Genomic DNA, 25,195 nt, shown 5'->3' with positions numbered 1-25,195 from the left:
TGCAGCGAATTGACGCATGGTGCAGGGAATGGCAATTGAATATCAATGTAGACAAGTGTAATGTGCTGCGAATACACAGAAAGAAAAATCCTTTATCATTTAGCTACAATATAGCAGGTCAGCAACTGGAAGCAATTAATTCCATAAATTATCAGGGAGTAGGCATTAGGAGTGATTTAAAATGGAATGATCATATAAAGTTGATCGTCCGTAAAGCAGATGCCAGACAGAGATTCATTGGAAGAATCCTAAGGAAATGCAATCCGAAAACAAAGGAAGGAGGTTACAGTACGCTTGTTCGCCCACTGCTTGAATACGGCTCAGCAGTGTGGGATCCGTACCAGATAGGGTTGATAGAAGAGAGAGAGAAGATCCGACGGAGAGCAGCGGTCTTCGTTACAGGATCATTTAGTAATCGCGAAAGCGTTACGGAGATGATAGCTAAACTCCAGTGGAAGACTCTGCAGGAGAGATGCTCAGTAGTTCGGTACGGGCTTTTGTTGAAGTTTCGAGAACATACCTTCACCGAGGAGTCAAGCAGTATATTGCTCCCTTCTACGTATATCTCGCGAAGAGGCCACGAGGATAAGATCAGAGAGATTAGAGCCCACACAGAGGCATACCGACAATCCTCCTTTCCACGAACAATACGAGACTGGAATAGAAGGGAGAACCGATAAAGGTATTCAAGGTACCCTCCGCCACACACCGTCAGGTGACTTGTGGAGTATGGATGTAAATGTAGAAATATTTTAGAATATGGTGCTGCATAAAGAGGAACTTCACACAGAAGTACTTTCGAAGACTTTTTCTCGTGCCTACACCACATCTCCTCGTTGGTCTTTCCTCGTGCCTACACCACATCTCCTCGTTGGTCTTTCCTTCGATATGCTTGGCAAACAATATGCCTGGCTATTAAGGCGAGTCGCTTTTGGAGCTCGACGTGGGCGTCCAAGTGATGTTCCTTGTTGTGCGGAGGACACGGCCAACTATCCCTGACACTAATCGCGGATTACCATCTGCTTTTCTCGCAGTCATGTTTTTTGTACGTAACGTACGCAGTGAAGCCACACTACGTCCCATGAACAGCAAAAAATTTCTGCAAATGTCATTTCCGTCTGTTCCCGTCCATTTGGAAGATTTTCATGTGCAACTCGCTGCTGCCCACGCCTGCAATATTCTTGCTGTCAGTGACAACATTTGGCGTTTGCACGATGCCATTCTCTGAATTTACCCCTTGAAATGTGTCGTCATGGATCGTGCTCACCATCACTACTCTCTCGTGCTTCCATTTTGTCAGCAACTGCTTGTTTTGTACGGCATTACATTTACGTCCTTGTCCAGTTTTTCGTTTTTCATGATGTCAGGGCCTTCCTTATGCTTTGCTGCACTCTGCTGGTAGTGCCACTATTGTTACTCGTTAGTTCGTCTACAAAATCTCAACTAGTGTACCAGGTGTCTACGTAAATACAATAACCCTTTCCGAGAAAACCATGAATATATATATTCTCTTCAGGATGACGACAATCATATCTTCTGAACATACTGGCCCAAAGAATAAAAAACTTCATAACTGGCTGAGAATACATTATCTTTATAGTGAAGGTACCATCGAGTGGAGTATGCATTGTAATACCTCCCGACTTTAAACTCGACATTTGCATAAGCTACAAGCCACAGGATGCTGCAAATGGATTATCCCTAGCCGTCGAACCCAACGAGCAGACCATGGACGGACATACCCGTCATGCACACTTAAAGGCAACCAGAAGCAACAGGCTAACGGCGTGCTTTATGCGTACAACACAGCAGTAAGGCAATATCTACCACTGGAGATTATACGGAGAGAAGTGTGTTCCAAGCAGACCATCCCAGAGTTGGGAAATTGTACAAGATGATGATATGATTACAGCTAACAAATATTTCAACGTAATTAAAAGTAGCCTAAGGTCGAAACCATGTAATAGCCCGAAAATAAAATTAAGTTGCAGTTGATATGGAATCACAAAAAAACCAGCCTCAGGTCCAAAGAGAAACAGTTTTCACTAATAACTACAGCTGTTTTCAACTCGAATGTTCGATTCAGTATGAAGTGCTTTACCTCGTATGGTGTCCCACTGCAGATGACAGCACCCTTACTTCTTCCAATCTGTGAACTTTCCCTGCAAGTTACAGGAGGCACCTACATTTTAACGTGAACTTCTAACATAGTGCAAGCTGGTATTTTTTCGGAAAGTACAATATGTCAAGGCGGTACACGACTCTAGAAACAATCTTAAACATGTTCTGTGGTTGCGAGTGAGAGAAATAAAACGAAATGTGTTTTTCAGATATACCAATCATTTAGAACAACGTGGTCACTCCAGAGGTTGTGAGGATACAGTTTCGCCAATGACATTTCACTAGGACCATTCGTTGCATTGTGTTCTTTTTTTCCCGACCCCCTAGGCCGAATCAGAAGGGTCTAGTCGTCCTGTATACGAGGTATATAAGGTTCTGAAAGGCACATGCATCACCAATACAATTCCTTCTCCGTGGCAGGGTAAGATATACGAAACAAATCGTACTGGAAACTGAAATGTGAAGTAACGGGAGCGTACGATTCCGTGTGTGTCCCAGCATTAAACTGTCGTACAAGTAACGGACATTGACTATGCCGCTGACGCAGCGTGGGATTGGCCGGAAACTGTTCCAATCTGGCGCTGGCGAGATGGGCCGACGGCGTCCGGAAATTGCCGATTGCGTCAGTTGATGTAGTCGCGAGCGCCGCTCCCGTAACGCAGTAATAACAACCGCCAGCCAGCCTGCCTTCATCTGCTGCGGCTCCAACGCACGAGGTTATTCACCTCCCGCGACACCGTTTTGGGTCATTCCGCATCTGCCAGGTGTTTCCCATCCGAAGCAGCTAAATGAATCACTGCTGGCTCTCGCATCGGTAGGAAGTATTCAACCCAACCGAAGCGATTTCTACTTCAGTTGAGGTGTTCGATAGTACACCACACGAACTGATAACCGAAATAAACCAACACGATACAAAGGCTGTCATTCGAAGCAAATAAAAATAATAAAATTAACCTGCCTGCCTGGAATAGACATGAATTACCAGCACAGAAGCTGTCGGAATGTAGGATAAATAATGAACATTTCTAGCATGAATGCTTCTATCTGCAGCGGAGTCTGAGCTGCTGTGAAATTTAGCTGGCGTACCAAGGCTTGATGCCTGAACGGTGGAGAAGGTCCGTGAGTCGGGACCACTATTGCCGGATAGTTAAGAGCAGGTCCATGGGAAACCAAATTTCTGGATTTGAGTTTCAGTCCGGCACACAGTTTTAAACTGGGAGAAAGTTTCACGACAAGCTTCGTCCTTGAAAAGACTGCTGTATGCTGCCTGCTCATTTCTTTCGTCCTCCTCCTTCAAATACACAGTAGGCCCACAGGCAGTCAAGCGCACACAGCTGCAGTTTTTTCGACTTATCAAGTCATTGTCAAACGTTAGCTCCACAGCCACGAGAACACTGCTAATGTAAAATACACATGGATGTGTGATCAATAGACTGGAAACGGCACACAGTGAGCACATTGCGGGTAAAGCAATTTTACAACCAACCTTCACTCGCTGAAAACGTCTGTCTCTAGGGATGTTTCACGCCTATGCTAACCCTGAATAATACAGACGGAATAGAAGTGAGAGAAAGAGAATGAAAGTTGTTAAATATGTATATGATCAAGGGGTTCTCGTAGAAACGGGAGAATGTATCAACGAGTAAAGAAGTGAAACGGAAGAAACATTGGGAATTAGTATCAACTAGCACAGAAAGGAGGCCTAAAGGACCTTCAAAAATTAATCTAAGCACCCGATTTGGATAAAGTTTCATTTTGAGTGCTGATTCATAAATCTGGACAATAAGGAAGGAAGAAGAGAGGTGTCTGAAAGGTGTGAAAGCCAGTTTTCGAATACAATGGAGAAAGTTGATAGGGTAGAGCTACTAACAGTTGGCGAATAAACTGAAACAGACAAAGAAACACGAACTGTTCTGAAATATATGAGAAAGATGAAGGCTAACTGGTTTGGAAATATTAAGCAAAATATGTTACAACAATTCTTAAAAGTTGAATAAAACGAGAAAAGATAAGATGTAGAAGAAAATTTTGGCATGCTGACAGACCTGCAAAAGTAGGTGTTTTTTTTTTTCCAGTAGTGTTCAGACTGGACTGATGCGGCTTGCCACTACTTCCTCTTCCGTGCCGACTATTTCATCTGACTGTAGCAGTCACGCCCCATGTTCTCAATCATTTTTTGTGTACATCCTAGTCTCTGTATGTCACTATTTTTTTCCCTCAACATCCCTCTCTGCTATCATATATTCCTCTTTCCGTCGTTTCTATTGAGAAACTCAGTATTTCCTATCTTATCAATCCCCCTACAGTTTGTTAAGTAAGAGCGTGGTCGACATTAGACACAGATGGTAAAAGATATCGCCTCACGTATTTCACAGCGCAACAGAGGGAACCTCTATACTTTCTGCAATGTCCATAAAGCATTCGTTTACTATGAATTGTTGAGTGAGCTTCAAGAAGACACATGAGTGAAGATTACACGTCACGTCTTGAGGCTGTTTTGGGTGTAGACACCCCAGACGTCCGAAAACGAGGCACGCTACGGCGTTTTAATACAGGGTGTTACAAAAAGGTACGGCCAAACTTTCAGGAAACATTCCTCACACACAAAGAAAGAAAATATGTTATGTGGACATGTGTCCGGAAACGCTTACTTTCCATGTTAGAGCTCATTTTATTACTACTCTTCAAATCACATTAATCATGGAATGGAAACACACAGCAACAGAACGTACCAGCGTCACTTCAAACACTTTGTTACAGGAAATGTTCAAAATGTCCTCCGTTAGCGAGGGTACATGCATCCACCCTCCGTCGCATGGAATCCCTGATGCGCTGATGCAGCCCTGGAGAATGGCGTATTGTATCACAGCCGTCCACAATACGAGCACGAAGAGTCTCTACATTTGGTACCGGGGTTGCGTAGACAAGAGCTTTCAAATGCCCCCATAAATGAAAGTCGAGAGGGTTGAGGTCAGGAGAGCGTGGAGGCCACGGAATTGGTCCGCCTCTATCAATCCATCGGTCACCGAATCTGTTGTTGAGAAGCGTACGAACACTTCGACTGAAATGTGCTGGAGCTCCATCGTGCATGAACCACATGTTGTGTCGTACTTGTAAAGGCACATGTTCTAGCAGCACAGGTAGAGTATCCAGTATGAAATCATGGCGGTGAATCGAGGAAGTACAGTACATACTGACGAAACTAAAATGAGCTCTAACATGGAAACTAAGCGTTTCCGGACACATGTCCACATAACATCTTTTCTTTATTTGTGTGTGAGGAATGTTTCCTGAAAGTTTGGCCGTACCATTTTCTAACACCCTGTATATCGGGAAATCAAATACATTTGTTCAAAATTGGATACGTCGCTTAAAAACGTGGATGACGTTGAAAAACGTGGGTCAATCAGGAAAGTGACACCAAAAGTGGAAACAAATGATTATTAACCTTTTTTGGTTCAAATGGCTCTGAGCACTATGGGACTTAACTTCTAAGGTCATCAGTCCCCTATAACTTAGAACTACTTAAACCTAACTAACCTAAGGACATCACACGCACCCATGCCCGAGGCAATGTGTCATTAGTAACTGTTGCAATAACACTGTTTCTAAAATCGGATAGATCAGCTGGTATCGCAGGCATATACACGTGATCGCGTCAGATCGTGTGTGAACGTGGAGGTCTTGCATAAAATGCTGTGTCAACAGGATCTTTGCGCCCAACCCACCGGTCAGATACAACGTCGTTTGACCAGTCGCGTACTGAGTTGTGCTAGTGAGACGGCGCACCAAAAAATGTTCAAATGTGTGTGAAGTCTTATGGGACTTAACTGCTCAGGTCATCAGTCCCTAAGCGTACACACTACTTAACCTAAATTATCCTAAGGACAAACACACACACACACACACCCGTGCCCGAGGGAGGACTGGAACCTCCGCCGGGACCAGCCGCGCTGTCCATGACTGCAGCGCCTTAAACCGCTCGGCTAAAAAGGCGCACCATCTTGCCCCCAAATAAAGATGTGTTGTTCAGCTTCTCTCCATTGAGGCACGGGCCTTAGCTGTAGCACGTCAAGATAAGAAACATCAGTTACAGTTGATTCACCGAAAAAGAAAGGCTCATATTTCTTGGGGCTAAGCGTAAAAGACTCGCACTCGTTCAACACGTTTTACAGTCACTCTTTGTCGTTCCATACTCTTCCCATTGCGCACAGGTATACAAGCAATTTCTCTGTCATTTGGTGTATTATTTACAATTGTAAGTTCAACGTAATAAATGCTACAACGCCTAAAATCCGGTATGTTCATTTTGAAACGCCCTGTATATTTAGAGAATATTGGTGCAAATCTGAAGGTAGCGGGGATACAGTACAGAGAGCGAAAGATTATTTACGACTTGCATAGAAACCAGCCTGCATTTAGAGTCGAAGGACGTTAAAGGATGGCAAAAGTTGAGAAGAGGATGAGACAGGGTTCTAGCCTACCCCAGTGTCATTCAATCTGTACATTGAGCGATTAGTGAAGGAAACCAAGAATAAATTTGGAAAAGAAATTAAAAGTAAAGGAAAAAGAAATATAAATTTTAATGTTTCTACGCAATATTAGTTTTGTTAGAGGCAACAAAGGAATAGGAACAGCAGTTGAACCGTATGAATAGTGTATTGAAAAACTTCAATAAAAGTGAGAGAAGAATGATGGAATGGTAGTAGAAGTAAATCAGATAATGATAAGGGAGTTAAACCAGAAAATGTGATACTACAAGCGGGACTCAAGTTTTGCTACTTGGACAGCAAAATAACTGACAGTGTCCGAATTAGAGAGTACGCAGAACGCAAGCTGGCTACAGCAAGAAAGATCTATCTGAAAAAGAATAACACGTTTACATCGAACATGAATTGAAGTGTTTGGATGTCTTTTTTGGAAGTATGTGTCTGTAGTGCAGCCCTGTACAGAGGAGCAAAGTGTACGATAAATATTTGTAGTCCAGAAAAGAAGAAAGCTTTTGAAATGTGGTGCTACACTAGAATGCTGAAGATTAGTTGGCGAGATCGGATAATTAGAGAGGTACTGCATCGAATCGGCAGAAAGAAAATTACGGCGCCACATGTTTAAAAGGATTGAGGGGAGGGTGTCCAGATAAAAATTGTAACAGGAGACCAACGCTTTGCTACAGTAAGAAGGTTCAAATGCATTTTAAGTTGCGATAGTTACGCAGAGACGAGGAGCCTTACACGGGTAGAGTAGAATGGAGAGCTCCTTGAAATCAATCTTGGACTGAAGACAGCAACAACAACTACAGCAACATATAAGACTAAATCTATCTTCAGCTTAACTTTGCCCTCCACTATGTCTTATTCCTGATTCCTTTAATTCCTGGTTAGACATTCCAGTTTCCACTTTTCGGTTTTTAGGTTTATCCAAAATTCCGCTTGATATGAAGAGAATTGAGGCCGCTAGAGGATGCTGCATGTGACTGTCTGTTAAGTAAGATCGTGGTCTGGCTAATGAGTAGAAAATTGTGATTGACAAGAACTAAAACATATACATATGTACACTGACAAGTCAGAACGTTATGACCACTGGCCACCGCGACGTTGGATGCCGCGTGGTGACGTTGCAGGCACGTGACGCAGTAACAAAAGTATGTAAGGGGAGCAGTCAGAGACATTAGATCACCTTAGCGAACATATGAGTCACAAATGGGGAAATCCGTTGAGACGTTGACAAAGGGCAGATTATTATTACGCAGGATCCTTGCTAAAGTGCGTGTCGGCTCGTCGTATGAATCATATTTTTGCTACACTAGGATGTCTCCGCAAACCCCGTCATCGAGGTGAACGGCGGCTTGAAATGTGCAGCGCGCCACGGACGCAGGCTGGTGTTGTCAGAGGCAGGAGATATAAATGTAAAAACACGTGCATACTTTGCTTACTTTCATTCTATTATGTCATACGGGATAACATTCTGGGGTAACTCATCAAACCAATCAAAAGCTATTAGCGTGCAAAAGCGTGTAATAAGAATCATCTGTGGTGTATATTCGTCATCATTATGTAGAAATCTGTTCAAGGAACTTTTCATTCTAACCACTGCCTCTCAGTATATTTATTCCTTAATGAAATTTGTTGCAAGTAATACAGGGTGAGCGCAAAGTCTTGCCCTGATTATAAAAATTTATTACAGAATAACCGTTTGAAATAATAATTTACATTTGATGCCGTTACATAGATTAGTGTTACTAGTTTTTTTAAAGCCTTCAGTTCGTCGACGTCAGCAACTGTTGTGACCAAGACTCTGTCCTTCATATAGCCCCAGAAAAAAAGTCAGGGGGCGTAATGTCTGGAGAAGGGAGTAATGTCCGGATCGGTCCAACACTCTGGCCAGGCTAGGATACAAGCTGCTGTAGGTACTGTGACAATACACATGTTACGAAACACCTGGCTGGAACTGGAATACCGCCTCGACATTCTCCGAGCTACTAAGGGAGCACACGATGACGTTTTCTAACGTAAGTGGTCTTATAAAAAAAAACTGATAACACTATCCTATGTACGGCATCAAATGTAACTTATTATGTCAAACGGTTACTCTGGTATAAATTTTTATAATCAGGGCAAGAATTTGTGCTCACCCTGTATATCTCTATTTCCATCCAATAGCTCAGTAAATAGTATCAATACTAGGAATAAGAACAATCTACATAAACACCTAAAATCACCTACCGTGGTCCAAAAAGGGGTCCAGTATTCAGGAACACACATTTTCAATACATTACCAGCAAACATTAAAAGCTTGGTTTCGGATAAAGCACTGTTTAAACAGAATTTGAAAGACTTTTTGATAGGCAACTCCTCCTACTCTATAGACGAATGTCTTAACAGAGACTGTTAGGCCAGCTTAAGTAAAAATGTCTGTTAGATTTCAGTTTTGACAGCACTTGGTCACAACAGTCAAGATTAGATATTTTGTGTGTGATAAATTTATTAATACTGCATAACAATGTTTCATTCCGGCGCCGTATTAATTCTGTAAACATTAGTTGCTCCAGTTTACACTATTGTATTTACCTATTTTGACAATCTCCTGACAAATGATCTGGGTAGTAAGCATTATATTCATATGTTTTATGTTTTTTATGTTATACTTTCTGACACGTTCTACACACGCGAGAATCATCTCATTTTTGGGTCTATGGAACGAAAAGTGATTCTCATCTAATCTAACCTGGGAGCAGTATTATGCTGTGAGAGACATTGGTCTGCGTTTGCTTGGGACTGTGGTAGTAATCGAAGACAGCTTCGAACCACTTGCATCCAAAGTGGTTCAAATGCCCGGAACAACTCGCCTATCGACTCGATGAGTGATCGGTGTTCACACTGAATAATTGTAAGAAAAACTGTCTCTCTTTCAATTGGTGTATTATTTATAATTGTAAAGTGGATGTAGTATGTGCTACAATGCCTTAAAGCCTGTAATTCATTTTGAAACACCCTGTATTGTCTACCTTCAAAGTTGCAGAGTCAATGTTGCTCCTCGTGTATCTACATCTGTGCGAAACCCAAACCGATCGTCCCCAATGTCGGCTTCTAGCACCCTTTCCATTCTTCTGTAAATAGTTTTCGTAATCATGACTCTTTAAATTAATAGTTGAGTAATATTCACATCTGTCAGCACCTGTTCTCTCTGGAACTGTACGTATTACATTTTATTTGTGGTCTAGTGGCATTTCACCTGTGTCTTCAATACCAGGTGGACGTAATCTGTCATAGTGAGCTTTACTAAGAATTTCAATAATTACGATAATTTGTCGTCTACCCCAGGCGACTCGTTTCTTCTTTGGTTTTTAAGTGCTCTCGTAAATTCTCTTCGCAGGGTCATGTCTCGCGTTTCATCTTCGCGTGTTTCCTCTCTCTTTGTGTAATACATTCATCAACCTATCACTCTATACAGTAGCACACATGGAAATATACAACGTACGCACACAGTATAAGTTCATAACATTTTGCCTTTTGTGTGGAATGAAGCACATTGTCCTACAAGTAAATTAAAGTAATACTCGTATTCCTCCAGTTTCGATTTTCCTTGATTGCCAGTTAGACACTGGAACTGGTGAGGCCCTTCTATTTGATAACCCGCTGTCGGCCACTATCTTCCAGGTTGGTAAATGAATAAAAATAGCCGCGACCCTATAATGAGCTGGATCTACAACTGACCTCTATGCTCCTACTAGTGAAAAATAAACCCCCCTGCAATCCTGTCTTATACGCTTATCGACTTTGGTATGTAGTAGAAGGTACCACCAGTGAAATTCGTAAGGAGTGGTAATTGCTTTGTACTTCTTGAACACGTCTCCGCGACCATTGTAACACGAATTACTAGAGGGCTTCAGAAAGTAAGTTGTACGTTATTAGGGCATGCCAAGTAACGTTTATTGAATGTCGCTCTACTGAGTGAGTTAGCTGCCCCTACCACTGTCGTTTTATGCAAACCGCAATGTTATCTGGGCTTCAAAAACCACGGTCGAGATTTTCATTTTCTCTCACTCGCTATGCGCAAACTGTAAGTTCCACAGAAAAAAATCAACAAGACCTTTTTTCACGAAGTTAAATGTAATCAAATTTTGTACTGGTGTACGTTTTCACTAGGCGCCCTCGTTTTCGAGTTATTTACGAAAAACATACAAAAGTTACCTTCCGACGCATCCCAACTCACAGACCCTACCGGTCAATACCTCTAGAATGTTGTTAATGGCTCTCCTTTCTATCACTCTACAGAAATTTGCAACTGCACGAATTATTTTCTACATTCGATCTTTTTTAGTTCTCATTGACTGGCATCATTATGCCACCGGCTTGGTCGAGCTTTTACACAAATTGTAAAAGTGACGTTTGTGTAAATTTTACCCGACAATTTTGTAAATTTCAATAGTATAAAAATAAAGAATTACACCGTTGTATTCATCAGGCCTTCTGACTACGAAGCAACTGTGAAGCTTGGATGCAATTGTCAACGTATTAAGTTTTAACGTGGTGTTTACAAAAGTCGTTTCTCGTTCATTACTCTCACAGGCACGTTTAAACTCATAATGTTAACGAAGTAGGCGACTACATTGGTGGCGTAATAGCCCAATCAATAGAGGACAAAAAAAAAGGTCGAATATCGGGTACAGTTCCTGTCGTCGGAAATTTTTGCACAGTGGTAGGAGGGAGTACCACGAACAACATACTAGAAATCCTGACCGGCGAGGAATTAGTGTGGGAGTGGGGGGTGAGTTTGAAGGTCACTTCCGTACTTTTTCCTGAATTACTCTAAAACCGTGTGGAAGAAATATTTTGCGCGTAACGAGCGAGAGGATATGAAAATCTCTGTCGTAATTTATGCAAACCAGCTATAACATAGTGGGCTGCATAAAACGATAGCATTAGGGGCAGCTGATACCCTGTACATGTCACCTTGCCGCAATGGTAACACCGGTTCCCGTCAGATCACCGAAGTTAAGCGCTGCCGGGCTGGGCTAGCACTTGGATGGGTGACCGTTCGGGTTACCGGACGCCGTTGGCAAGTGGGATGCACTCAGAATTTATGAGGTAAACTGAAAAGCTACTTGACTGAGAAGTGGCGGCTCCGAATACGAAAACTGATAACGAACGGGAGGGCGGCGTACTGAGCATCCAGTGACGCCTATGGGCTGAGAATGACAAGGCGGTCGATCAGTACCGTTGGGCCTTCCGAGGGCTGTTCGGACAGAGTTTAGTTTCGTTTAGTTTAGTCAGTCACCGAGTCTGTGTATACTACAGCTGGAACGTTCAATCAAATGTTCAGAACGTCGGCGATAGACATCGGTTCCTTGGCCACAAAGTCATTTGAGAACCGCTGTGTGAACATCCTCATCCTTCTGAATTATCTCCCTCCACCTCCCCACCCCGCGGATGTTCTTTCAGCAAGCTAAAAAGTGGGTAATAAGATGGTACAATCTCTGGTACTCCAGATCGGTAACGCCCACGACTGTGAAGCCTTAGTCAAATTGTTGGTACCATTTCATTACGGTTGGACGCGACACTGCATTTGGTCCTCGAAAGGTCATAGTTTCACGGTGAATTTTGTGTGCAATTTAGACGTTATGCCTACAAGAAACGTACCGCCCCGCGTACATCGGCTTTGGAGTACATTTTCCAGTTGCTGCGTCATTTCACTAGCATTGTGTAATGCACATGTTATCCGTTCCGCAACAGAACTGTATCTTCAGGATACCGGGAACACGAACTTTCGTCTGACAATGCATCACTCTCGCTGCGTTATTACACTACTGCCCATTAAAACTGCTACACCACGAAGATGACGTGCTACAGACGCGAAATTTAACGGACAGGAAGAAGATGCTATGTAATGCAAATGATTAGCTTTTCAGAGCATTCACGCAAGGTTGGCGCCGGTGGCGACACATTCAACGTGCTGACACGAAGAAAGTTTCCAACCGATTTCTCATACACAAACAGCAATTGACCTCCGTTGCCTGGTGAAACGTTGTTGTGATGCCCCGTGTAAGGAGGAGAAATGCGTACCATCACGCTTCCGACTTTGATAAAGGTCGGATTGTAGCCTATCGCGATTGCAGTTCATCGTATTGCGACATTGCTCCTCGCGTTGGTCGAGATCCAGTGACTGTTGGCAGAATATGGAATCGGTGGGTTCAGGAGGGTAATACGGAACGCCGTGATGGATCCCAACGGCCTCGTATCACTAGCAGCCGATATGACAGTCATCTAATCCGCATGGCTGTAACGGATCGTGCAGCCACGTCTCTATCCCTGAGACAACAACCATCTGCACGAACAGTTCGACGACGTTTGCAGTAGCATGGACTATCAGCTCAGAGACCATGGCTGCGGTTACCCTTGACGCTGCATCACAGACAGGAGCGCCTGCGATGGTGTACTCAACGACGAACCTGGGTGCACGAATGGCAAAACGTCACTTTTTCGGATGAATCCAGGTTCTGTTTACAGCATCATGATGGTCACATCCGTGTTTGGCGACATCGCGGTGAACGCACATTGGAAGCGTGCATTCGTCATCGCCACACTGTCGTATCACCCGGCGTGATGGTATGGGGTGCCACTGATTACACGTCCTGGTCACCTCTTGTTCGCAATGACGGCACTTTGAACAGTGGACGTTATATTTCAGATGTGTTACGACCCGTGGCTCTACCCTTCATTCGATCCCTGGCGAAACCCTACATTTCAGCAGGATAATGCACGACCGCATGTTGCAGGTCCTGTACGGGCCTTTCTGGATACAGAAAATGTTCGACTGCTTTCCTGGCCAGCACATTCTCCAGATCTCTCACCAATTGAAAACGTCGGGTCAACGGTGGCCGAGCAACTGGCTCGTCACAATACGCCAGTCACTACTCTTGATGAACTGTGATATCGTGTTGAAGCTGCAAGGGCAGCTGTACCTGTACCTGTACACGCCATCCACGCTCTGTTTGACTGAATGCCCAGGCGTATCAAGGCCGTTATTACGGCCGGAGGTGGTTGTTCTGGGTACTGATTTCTCAGGATCTATGCACCCATGTAATCACATGTCAGTTGTTGTATAATATATTTGTCCATTGAATACCCGTTAATCATCTGCATTTCTTCTTGGTGTAGCAATTTTGATGGCCAGTAGTGTATCTTAGCACGGAACGACACGTGTGACTTACTTCCTAAAGCCTCTAGGTAACACCAGTTTTGATCAGTGCGCTCGCATACCTCCACGCCTCGCAGCGCGTGCTGTGCCCGGTACCCGGCCGTTTAACTCGTCCAGCTGGCGAGCTGTGGTGAGCGGATCCCGGACGCGCTGGGCGTGAGGCGGCGTGGGCCCCGCCGCGGCCCACAGCGCGCCGCCCACACACACACACACACACACACACACACACACACACACACACAGCCCGGGGGTCGGCGGGTCACAGACGCGCCGCACGCCAACACTAAATCCTGAGCCTATCGCTCGCCGCTCCACTCACTGCGCCACGCTCGAGACCGACATTCGTCGTCTCCATCTGCAGCAACGTGACCATGAAGGAAGGAAGGAAGGAGGATTAGGATTTAATGTACCGTCCACGACGAGGTCATTAGAGACGGAGAACAAGCTTGGACTGCGTCACCTCGCTCAGTTACACGACAACGAGTAACATGTTATGTACGTAAGCGACACAGTTCTTAACAACGGTAAGTTACGCTGAGTGCGTAACACTTCTTGGGTGAAATAGTCGTCGGACAGACGTACATAATTTCAAGGCATATATCGCTGACGTCAGTCTGTCGTATAATTATTGACCATGTTGCATCCTCACGTACTATAACACTTCTGGACAACGAAAATCATCTACAGAAACCAATATGGAACCTTGCGAAACCCGGATCGGTCTGTTTGTCCATGAGATTCAATGCGGCGTACACAAAGTCGCTCACGGTGATGCCGTGTTCTTAGGATACATTTTATGCAGAGCAGTACTGTCGTTTTAGTGACCAAAATAAGAAACGTAGTAGGAAAAGCAGATGCCACGCTGAGAATCATTGGTAGAACCGTAAGGAAATGTAATTCATTCACGAAAAGAAGTGCCTTACAAAACACTCGTTCGACTGATGCTTGAATACTTGAGTCTGGGACCCTTAGCAAGTTAATAGTAGAGCTCTGCTATACCTCGTGTTCGTATCTTCTGCCTACGACAAGAATCTTTCCACCTGTGACTGTAAATGTGCGCCTCTGTCACACTGTCATTACTTCCAGGTAGCTACAGACACATGTTTCGTAGCATTCATTTCTTTATGGTGCTGACATGATATACGTGGCAACGGTGCGCTCTATACACACAGGTGCCATCTACACAGCTGCCATCTACACAGTTACGATAGTGTAGGATTTCAAAGGCTGGCATTCGAGTGCTAAGTCACGGTGTATCTGACCAAGGCTTCCAATTTTTGTCGACTTCTGCCTGTTGAGGACGCCAAATAACTTACGGAGTGTCCATCATACAGAACCTGCCACAAACAGTAAGATTTCGAGTCTGCGTTACTTTAAAGAAACGAAAGTTTATGGAATTTGTAATTTATTTACTGCAATGACATTTAATTTTTTGAGTGCAATATCTTTAATCAGTATACTTGGTTTAAGCAGTATTATTCAATAATACAACATTTTATTAAATCTACTTGCAAAATTATGTAAATTTGTGTAGAAAAAATTGGACCTAATTTGTTGCAAACCTATGCTACATGGCGTTCATCCGAGATGTGCGATCGTAGTTGCTGAAGACGAGGTACTGGCGGAAGTAAAATTGTGGGGACGGGTCGTGAGTCGTGCTTGGGTAGCTCAGTTAGTAGAGCACTTTCCCGCGAAAGGCAATGGTCCCCAGTTTGAATCTCGGTCCGGTACACAGTTTTAATCTGACAGGAAGTTTCATTGCGTTTATTGCTTGTGCGAACATCCGATTGCAGCACGATGTTGCAACACCCTTCCACGACATTAGTGTCCTGAACAACAATTCCCTGGTCATTGTACATTCCTAACATGGCCATGCTGGTCGCAATCTGCAATCTATGGTAACTGAAGAAAACTTCACAAGCCAAGATCGCTACAAAAGCATTTTATTTGATGACCACTTTCGACAGAACTGTGCTATCATCATCGCATCTTATGCCTTTGAATTTTTACAGCATATTATGCATGAGTGATACAAGTCACTTCAAATTGCATACGTGCACACCACCGCCATGGAGATCGCCAAGCATAGGCATGTCAAACGTAAACGTAATATGCACAAGCATAAACAGAACTCTGTTGCAATATAATAATTCAATCAACCGCCACACTGTCACCTGGTGGATGTACATGGAGGTCGTTCGGTTTACGCCACTTCTGTCAGCTGCCAGCTGGTGGTGTACATTCCCACCTGCAACTAGCGCAGTACAGTTATGTTGATATGCATACACATTTGACATGCCTACGTGTAGTGATCTTCGTGGTAGCGGGATGCACGAATGCAGTCTAAGCGCCTTTGAACACTGATGGACGATATATTGAAAAAATTCAAAAACATAAGATGTGATGATCTGTCGAAACCGATCACCAAATAAAATGCTTTTTTAGCAATCTTGTCTTCTGAAGTTCTCTCTTGTCTTGTAAAGTTGTCTTTAGTTGCCAATAACATGATCATTAGTTCGACTAGGTATGTCTTTTTCCACGGCAAGCGCAATCACCGAATCTCACTCCTGTGATATTTTTTCTGTGCTATGACCGTAGCTTGTTGCTATAACGTTTACGTTGTTTAGTTCCAAAAAAAAGAGACACGCTTGAGGACAACCTATATTGTGGAATTAACATAATTTGGATGTCTCGTGGCACGGAAGACTTCAGGTATGTTGGTCACGGCTACTATGTTTAGTGGGGATAAGCTTCCGCGTACAACAAACAGTGCCCTTACGAGAGCTCCCATAGATGTCGAACTATGGTCATTAATGGATGGAAACTGTGTTACGTACTGCATCATAAATGCAATGACAGAGGTGCGGTAAGGAATCCACTACATGAACAGCAATAACATCGACCCACTAGAGGCCATTAACTCGGCCTTCCGTGCCTACGTACATTTTATGGAGCAGTTTTGTCTCGCTATAGGCAACACTGCTGGTCAGTTAGCATCCACGCAGTCGGCCAGTGTTGAAAGACAATTTTACAACGTGTCGACATCGCTGTTGAGAGTAGATCCGGCTTGTATTTTCAAAGTCGACGTTGCAGATGAAAGTCCGCTTACAGTTAAAAGTGTTAAAACGTGAAACCGAGATCAGGGGGAGTGGGAGTATCACCCTACCACACACTGTTCATTACCTCTGAAGCTTTTTCCACCTTTCACTCCCCTTCCCATCATCCTTCATCCCCACCTCTTCTTCTTCCCTCTGAAGACTGGTATCTGAAGAACGCTGCAGTTTTCAGCTTGAAGAAAGGTGCTTATTTCACACATACTCTGCACAGCAGGTGGATAACAGTCTTTTTTAACTTCACATGCGAACTCTTAGGGCGTACAAAGGGCAGATGATAATGTTTTACATACCCAAGTATGGCCTGAGACTAATGTTTTCACTCCTAGACGGAGCGGAAGACCGACAGAAATTTCCTGTGCCTGTGATACAATAAATTAACACCCGATTTGCTAATAAAACATAAAAATGTTTATAGCTTTATGCCGCCTGGGTGGTTATAAAAGCAAACACCTACAGTAGCGTAGTCTCATTTTTCTCTTGCGTTCGTCAATGTACACTACTGGCCATTAAAATTACTAGACCAAGAAGAAATGCAGATGATAAACGACTCTTCATTGGACAAATATATTATACTAGAACTGACATGTGATTACATTTTCACGCAACTTGGGTGCATAGATCCTGAGAAATCAGTACCCGGAACAACCACCTCTGGCCGTAATAACGGCCTTGATACGCTTGGGCACTGAGTCAAACAGAACTTGGATGGCGTGTACACCTTCAACACGATACCACAGTAGTGACTGGCGTATTGTGACAAGCCAGTTGCTCGGCCACCATTGACCAGACGTTTTCAACTGGTGAGAGATCTGGACAATGTGCTGGCCAGGAAAGCAGTCGAACATTTTCCGTATCCAGAAAGGCCCGTACAGGACCTTATACATGCTGTCGTCCATTATCCTGCTGGATTGTAGGGTTTCGCCAGGGATCGAATGAAGGGTAGAGCCACGGGTCGTAACACATCTAAAATGTAACGTCCACTGTTCAAAGTGCCGTCAATGCGAGCAAGAGGTGACCGAGACGTGTAACCAGTGACACCCCATACCATCACGCCGGGTGCTACGCCAGTATAAAGATGACGAATACACGCTCGCAATGTGCGTTCTCCGCGATGTCGCCAAACACGGATGCGACCATCATGATGCTGTAAACAGAACCTGGATTCATCCGAAAAAATGACGTTTTGCCATTCGTGCACCCAGGTTCGTCGTTGAGTACACCGTCTCAGGCGCTCTTGTCTGTGATGCAGCGTCAAGGGTAACCGTAGCCATGGTCTCCGAGCGGATAGTCCATGCTGCTGCAAACGTCGTCGAACTGTTCGTGCATATGGTTGTTGTCTTGCAAACGTCCCCATCTGTCGACTCAGGGATCGAGACGTGGCTGTACGATCTGTTACAGCCATGCGGATAAGACGCCTGTCATCTCGACTGCTAGTGATACGAGGCTGCTGGGATCCAGCACGGCGTTCCGTATTACCCTCCTGAACCTACCGATTCCATATTCTGCTAACAGTCATTGGATCTCGACCAACGCGAGCAGCAATGTCGCGATACGATAAACCGCAATCGCGATAGCCTACAATCCGACCTGTATCAAAGTCGAAAACGTGATGGTATGCATTTCTCCTCCTTACACTAGGCATCACAACAACGTTTCACCAGACAACGCCGGTCAATTGCTGTTTGTGTATGAGAAATCGGTTGGAAACTTTCCTCACGTCAGCACGTTGTAGGTGTCGGCACCGGCGCCAACCTTGTGTGAATGCTCTGAAAAGCTAATCATTTGCATATCACAGCATCTTCTTCCTGTCGGTTAAATTTTGCTTCTGTAGCACGTCATCTTCGTGGTGTAGCAATTTTAATGGCCAGTAGTGTATAAGCAGCGAGTGATTAAAATGCAGAGTGTTACGGTGTTTCCAGTCAGTAGCAAGGTATGTTCTGTCATTCGCTTCCAGCGATTTTGGTGTCATCTTTGCGCAGAGGACATGCTACTCTTCTCTGTATCGTTCCAATTTTAGTGTACGTACCGCCGAAGCGAGTACGTGCAAGCAAGAAGAGAGAATGCCGCCGAGGTTCAACGTCAATTTCGTTGCGAGCATCGGGGTGGAGTTAAGAGCGATGGTATTATGAGGGAGTGGTTCAGAAAATTCAAGCCTCATCCCACAAATGTGCACAATGAAAGTGGTCGAGGAAGACATTCAGAGGTGACTGTTGAACTCGTGCAATGTGATGACAAAATTGTGCGTGTGAGACGTCGGCTCACAATTTCCGGACTTTCTGGAGACGTGCCTCAGATTTTAAGAGCAACCGTCTTTAACACTGTCACGGATAAAGTTAGGTTACCGTAAATTTTGTGCACGGTGGATACTAAAATGTCTATCCGATGTTCAAAAAACTGAAAGAAGGGTTTCGGCGTTGATATTTCTTCAGCACAAGCACGTGAGGGGGAGGAATTTCTGAACAATATCGCGACTGGGAACGGTACATGGGTACAGTACGTGAACCCCGCAGTTCAGGAACAGTTCAAACATTGGGTGCACACCCATTCTCCCAATAAGCCGGGAAGTTCAAACATACGCTGTGAAACATAAAAATGATGATTACAGTTTCCTGGGATCCGTCGGTATTTTGACAACAGATTTCATGAGAGAAATGTGTGAGAATACTATGACATTGCAGGTTTATTTTTAGACTCTTACGTAGCTCCGACAGCGAAGCGAGGTCATTACCAAAGCATACGTGATTTTTCATGAAAATGCTCGATTCCATACTGCTAATCGAACGAAAGAAAAACTCAGACTTTTCGGCTGGGAGAGTTTTCAACATCCTCCCTATGGTACAGACTTGGCACCAAGCGACTTTTCTCTCTTCCCCAAGCTGAAGGCGTGGCTGAATACCCAGCACTTCATCACCAATGATGAGCTCAATCGTGCTGCCAACAAATGGCTGCAGCATGCAGCACCAGCCAGTACCATTCTTTGATGAAGGGATGAAGAAATTTAAATACAGATTGTAAATTATATAAAAAGATTTCACCTAATGTTTTCTTTCTTTTCGTAGCCAATTAGTGGTTAATTTATGAATAGCCCTCGTATCCTACGCCTGTAGTAAACTAATGTCGCAACAATGACCAATGCTCAGCTACATATACGAAAAGTGCAGAATTTATACATTACATTACACATTTGGTTTGTGTTCCAGCGCCAGAGGGTTTGCACGCCGTGCAACTGTGTTACCGTGAAGAACTTGCCTCATTCGTAACGAAATCAAAAATAGCTATTTTTGCATAATCACAATTTTTTGTTATACCAAGACACACTCTTAAGCGTAACACCCAGCTTCTTCATTTAGATAAGAACATTTTTGTTACGTAATTGGTTTCGGATTGACTTCATACTTTGCATTTCCGTTCAATAACGACAAATATTTTTAAAATAGTAATGGATACTTGAAAGCCACCACTTCATGCCATTGCGTATGACCGCGTCACGTGCCCGCAACGATCAAATGGCTCTGATCACTATGGGACTTAACATCTGAGGTCATCAGTCCCCTAGACTCAGAACTACTTAAACCTAACTAACCTGAAGACATCACACACATCCATGCCCGAGGCAGGATTCGAGCCTGCGACCGTAGCAGCAGCGCGGTTCCGGACTGAAGCGCCTAGAATCGCTCGGCCACAGCGGCCGGCTCTCAGCTCAGCCGTGTTCCTCCGCTCACTACACTCCGGTACTGTAGAGCAGCAGAGATTCAAGTGTCACCAACCTTTTTCGATCCCGCCAACTCCCCGACTACCGAACAGACTAGCAAGTGAGTGAGTTAACATGCCTTGTTATTCAGTTCTGAGCTATGTTTTAATGTTCAGGTCTCCAGTTCACAGGACGTCAGTTTAAAATCATTTGCATGATTGGTACCGAACAGACGTACAAACAGACAAGAAAGCGACCTATTAAGAACGTCGTAAAATTGTCACTGTGGAAAAAGTAATTTGAACAGCTGTTAGCATCCTTTCGATCGAAAAGTATAATCAATAGCAAGTTCAAAGAAAACTGCTACCTGAAAATGAGGGAGTGTGGTGTGTAATAATACTGAACAAACCCACGCAGAAAATTGCATCTGTTATTTAACGAGAAAATTTTAAGGGCTTTTTTAATCACAATAGCAATGGTGCAGATATGCAGTGTTGATGTGGTGCGAGGGCTGTTGAGGGGATGAAATGGAGGGGGAGGGATACGGCGATGTCACATTCCCTGCAACGGCAATCACTGCAGCCTCTCGAAAAAGCCCAGTGGTGTCGTACACTGGCTGCTGACACACACCTCAAGCTGCGCCGTGTCGCCCACCAGAGTTAAGTCCGAAGTACGCAGAGCGTGGGTTCGGCAGGCTCTTAGATGGGGCCATTACTGGTGAGTGCTCCCATCCCTGCCTTGTGTGTTTACAAGGTACAGCAAATGTAGCTCTGAAAATGGGCTGCCTTGACTCACTACGAGAACGGGAGATGACGGAAGAGATCCTGCCTGAACGAGTGGCCGTGCGGTTCTAGGCGCTAAAGTCTGAAACCGAGCGACCTCTACGGTCGCAGGTTCGAATCCTGCCTCGGGCATGGGTGTGTGTGATGTCTTTAGGTTAGTTAGGTTTAAGTAGTTCTAAGTTCTAGGCGACTGATGACCTCAGAAGTTAAGTCCCATAGTGCTCAGAGCCATTTGAACCATTTGAACCTGCCTGAGCGAACACTTCAAGGCGTATGATGCTTTAGACGAGGTTTCAGCTCTATTTAGTCGGAGAAAGGCGTGTCGATCACAAAACAAGTCAGATTTTTTGTACGAAAGAGAAACCGGAGGACGGTTATGACGTAACATGCCACCGGTGACTATGTCATTACACGTGTATAACAAGCTCAGAACAGTGGAGGAAATGGGCTGTGTGTTTTCAGATCGACCATCCAGGGATTTTCCCTAAACCGATATTTACAAATTACGAAATACCTAAATCTGAAAGTCCGCAAGGGGATTTGAACTGTCGTATACGAATCCAGTGTCTTACTGCTGTACCACCTTGCACGGTGGAAAGAGAAATGCACTAAAGCAGTCTTACTCAGGAGAGACCTCACCGTAGTATGAATTAGATAAATCTTTAGACAGTTCTACGTAATACAAGTTGGGCCCAAAGCATGCCGAAGGGCATTTCCAACAAATGTTGGCGAGACCGTGTTATGTTCCACTTGCGTATACACAGTGATGAATGTATCTGCACCCCAACTGAGAAATACAAATACCTGTAAACAACGCCATTGATTATACTTTCCACCGCGCGTTTCGAGGGACAAATACGTCCATCAGGGGGATTTACGTCAATTAATAAGGCGTGGACCTGTTATCAGTCCTACTTTTGGGTAACCTCTGGTATAGTCAGGAAGGAAAAGACAGAAAGCTAGTTGAAAGCTCGAAGTTAAAAGTGTGTTCTACTACATAGATGACAGCTATGTACATGTACAACAGTTTAATGGTGACCTATTACTTTTCCAATCATATTCACGCAAGATATCCTCCACCGAATTAAGCGAAGATAGCGTATTAGGATTTAACGACTGCAGGTACAATTAACAAATAACAATGCTGCCAACCCAACGGAATGGAATGTTATGTTCGCTTGACAAGAGCAACATGCGGTCATGCTACATTGTTTCTGACGCAACGGCGCTGCAGTAGTACAACATCCAAAGCACAGTGATTACATTATCCACACCTTTGCAACGGGCTGGTCTGCAGTGTTCCAGTCACATAACTGAAACTCCACATTTACACTTCAGTGACGAAAACATTGGGAAATATGAGTGTCAGGACAGCATGTATGAAAAATAAAAATAAACACACACACACACACACACACACACACACACACACACACACACACACACACACTTCCAAACAATGACGCACCCACAAGACATGGTTGGATGCCAATTTAACATAGTACACGTATACACATTTCCAGGTATGTATGATCAGGGTCACAATTCTTTCTGACAGTTAGAACGGCCACAGCAGTGAATGAGCGTTCTTCGTATTTAGTGCTGACACCAGGCGTGGAAAGGTGTACAAGGGGAGTGAACAGCTTCAGACGCTGCGTGATCACTGTGGAGGACACGTAGATGCCACGTACTCGTCTGAGACAGCGTTATGGACACCTGACATAGTTTGAAACGCGGTCCCCATTTAGCCAAGTGACTGAATCGTGCAATATCCACATTTGTGGGGCGTGACAGTGGTTCAGTGTTGGACTGCGTACGAACTTGAGAGCAGAAATACTCGTCGTCAAGGTTCCTATCGATCAAGTGTGACCATCACCAGGGTGGATGACAACCCCGTATTGAGAACGAAGCACATCGTCAGTTCTTCACACCTGCTTCTACCCCCTCCCCCCTCGAGAGCAAGTAATGGATTTCGTGCAACATTCTGTTTCGTCCCGCACCATTGGTCAGAGACCAGGAGCAGCCTGACTATGGAATTACCGTCCCATGCATAAGCTGCCATTAACACCACAGCACAAAAGGCAGCGTTTGGAGCCGTGCCATCAATGGGAGGCATGGACTGATGATCAATGGCTTCGAAAGCGTTCAGCGTTGAATCATGGGTTCTACACAACCTGGAACGGCCATCGTCTGCAAGTATGGCCGCGACATGGGGACAGGTTCCATTCTTCCAACGTTACGGAGAGGCACACCAGCGTTAGTCGGGGCATCAGGTTTTGCACAAACATCAGGTATGACTTCAGAGGACAGTTGGTAGTGATTGAGGGAAATCTGACAGTACAACAGTACTCCGCAAACATCATGTGTTACTTCTCATGGAACTCGTTGTATTATTTTTCAGCAGGAAATGCTCGTCCACACAAGGCAGTGTTTGCCGGCCGGTGTGGCCGCGCGGCTCTACGCGCTTCAGTCTGGAACCGTGCGACCGCTACAGTCGCAGGTTCGAATCCTGCCTCGGGCATGGATGTGTGTGATGACCTTAGGTTACCAGAATGAGATTTTCACTCTGCAGCGGAGTGTGCGCTGATATGAAACTTCCTGGCAGATTAAAACTGTGTGCCCGACCGAGACTCGTATCGGGACCTTTGCCTTTCGCGGGCAAGTGCTCTACCATCTGAGCTACCGAAGCACGACTAACGCCCGGTCCTCACAGCTTTGGAAGGTAGGAGACGAGATACTGGCAGAAGTAAAGCTGTGAAGACCGGGCGTGAGTCGTGCTTCGGTAGCTCAGATGGTAGAGCACTTGCCCGCGAAAGGCAAAGGTCCCGAGTTCGAGTCTCGGTCGGGCACACAGTTTTAATCTGCCAGGAAGTTTCTGCCAGGAAGTTTCTGCCAGGAAGTTTCTGCCAGGAAGTTTCTGCCAGGAAGTTTCTGCCAGGAAGTTTCTGCCAGGAAGTTAGGTTTAAGTAGTTCTAAGTTCTATGGGACTGATGACTTCAGATGTTAAGTCCCATAGCGCTCAAAGCCATTTGAACGAAGTGTTTGTGTGATGTTGAGCTACTCCCGCGGTTAGCAAGAGTCCTAGATCTGCCCCAATAGAATGCGTGTGGGACCATTTCGAATGTCGACTGTACTCAGTGCCAGTATCCACGATATCAAGGACCAGTTACGCCGGTTGTGGGTCATTTTGTCTCTGGAGAGGATATAATGGCTTTCTGATACCCCTTCCAACTGAGTGCACGCATCGAGGTCAGAGATGTAGAAACGTCATACTGGCAAGTGGGCTCATACTGCCAATGTCTTTGTAAATTTGACACTATTTTGTAACTACTGAAATAACAACAATTACTCTCTCAAACTGTGGATTTTTTTTTTTTTTTTTTTTTTTTTTTTTTACTGCTGAGCTTTTCGGCTTTCACTCTTTTTGTTTGTCAAGTGTATATCGACAACCTCAATAGGTGCTAGGACGGAACCATCTCCGTACCTTAAAGTAAATTACATTCAGTTTCAGCTGTTCAATTATCTCCTGTAACCAAAAGTATTATCTTTCCGAAAATTTCTATCTCTCACTCCTGCACATACGACTACCACAGGGAATGTCCTTGGAGGACTATAAACATATATCTGTGTGTGTGTGTGTGTGTGTGTGTGTGTGTGTGTGTGTGTGTGTGTGTGTGTGTGTGTGTGTGTTTTTTTTTTTTTTGGGATCAGCACGTTCTATCTGTCCGGAGGGTCTGTGCCACCGCGTCTTCAATATGCTAAGCCTGTAATACACAGAGGTGACAAGA

General features: G+C 44.5%; 1 protein-coding gene and 1 non-coding gene across 2 annotated transcripts in view; both read right to left on the bottom strand.

The window, feature by feature from the left end:
* The window catches only part of LOC124775692 (rap guanine nucleotide exchange factor 2), a 422,124-nt gene that overhangs the window by 291,277 nt on the left and 105,652 nt on the right, over window positions 1–25,195 (bottom strand). The gene's annotated exons all lie outside the window — the stretch shown is intronic.
* LOC124721746 lies at window positions 18,868–18,975 on the bottom strand. The gene has a single exon (XR_007006387.1). It is a non-coding gene; the product is annotated as a U6 spliceosomal RNA (small nuclear RNA).

This window comes from Schistocerca piceifrons, chromosome 1 (assembly GCF_021461385.2).
Source record: "Schistocerca piceifrons isolate TAMUIC-IGC-003096 chromosome 1, iqSchPice1.1, whole genome shotgun sequence".
Taxonomy (NCBI): Eukaryota; Metazoa; Arthropoda; class Insecta; order Orthoptera; family Acrididae; genus Schistocerca; species Schistocerca piceifrons.
Note: the sequence above shows the minus strand (reverse complement) of the source record. Positions and strands in the feature narration are given on the sequence as shown.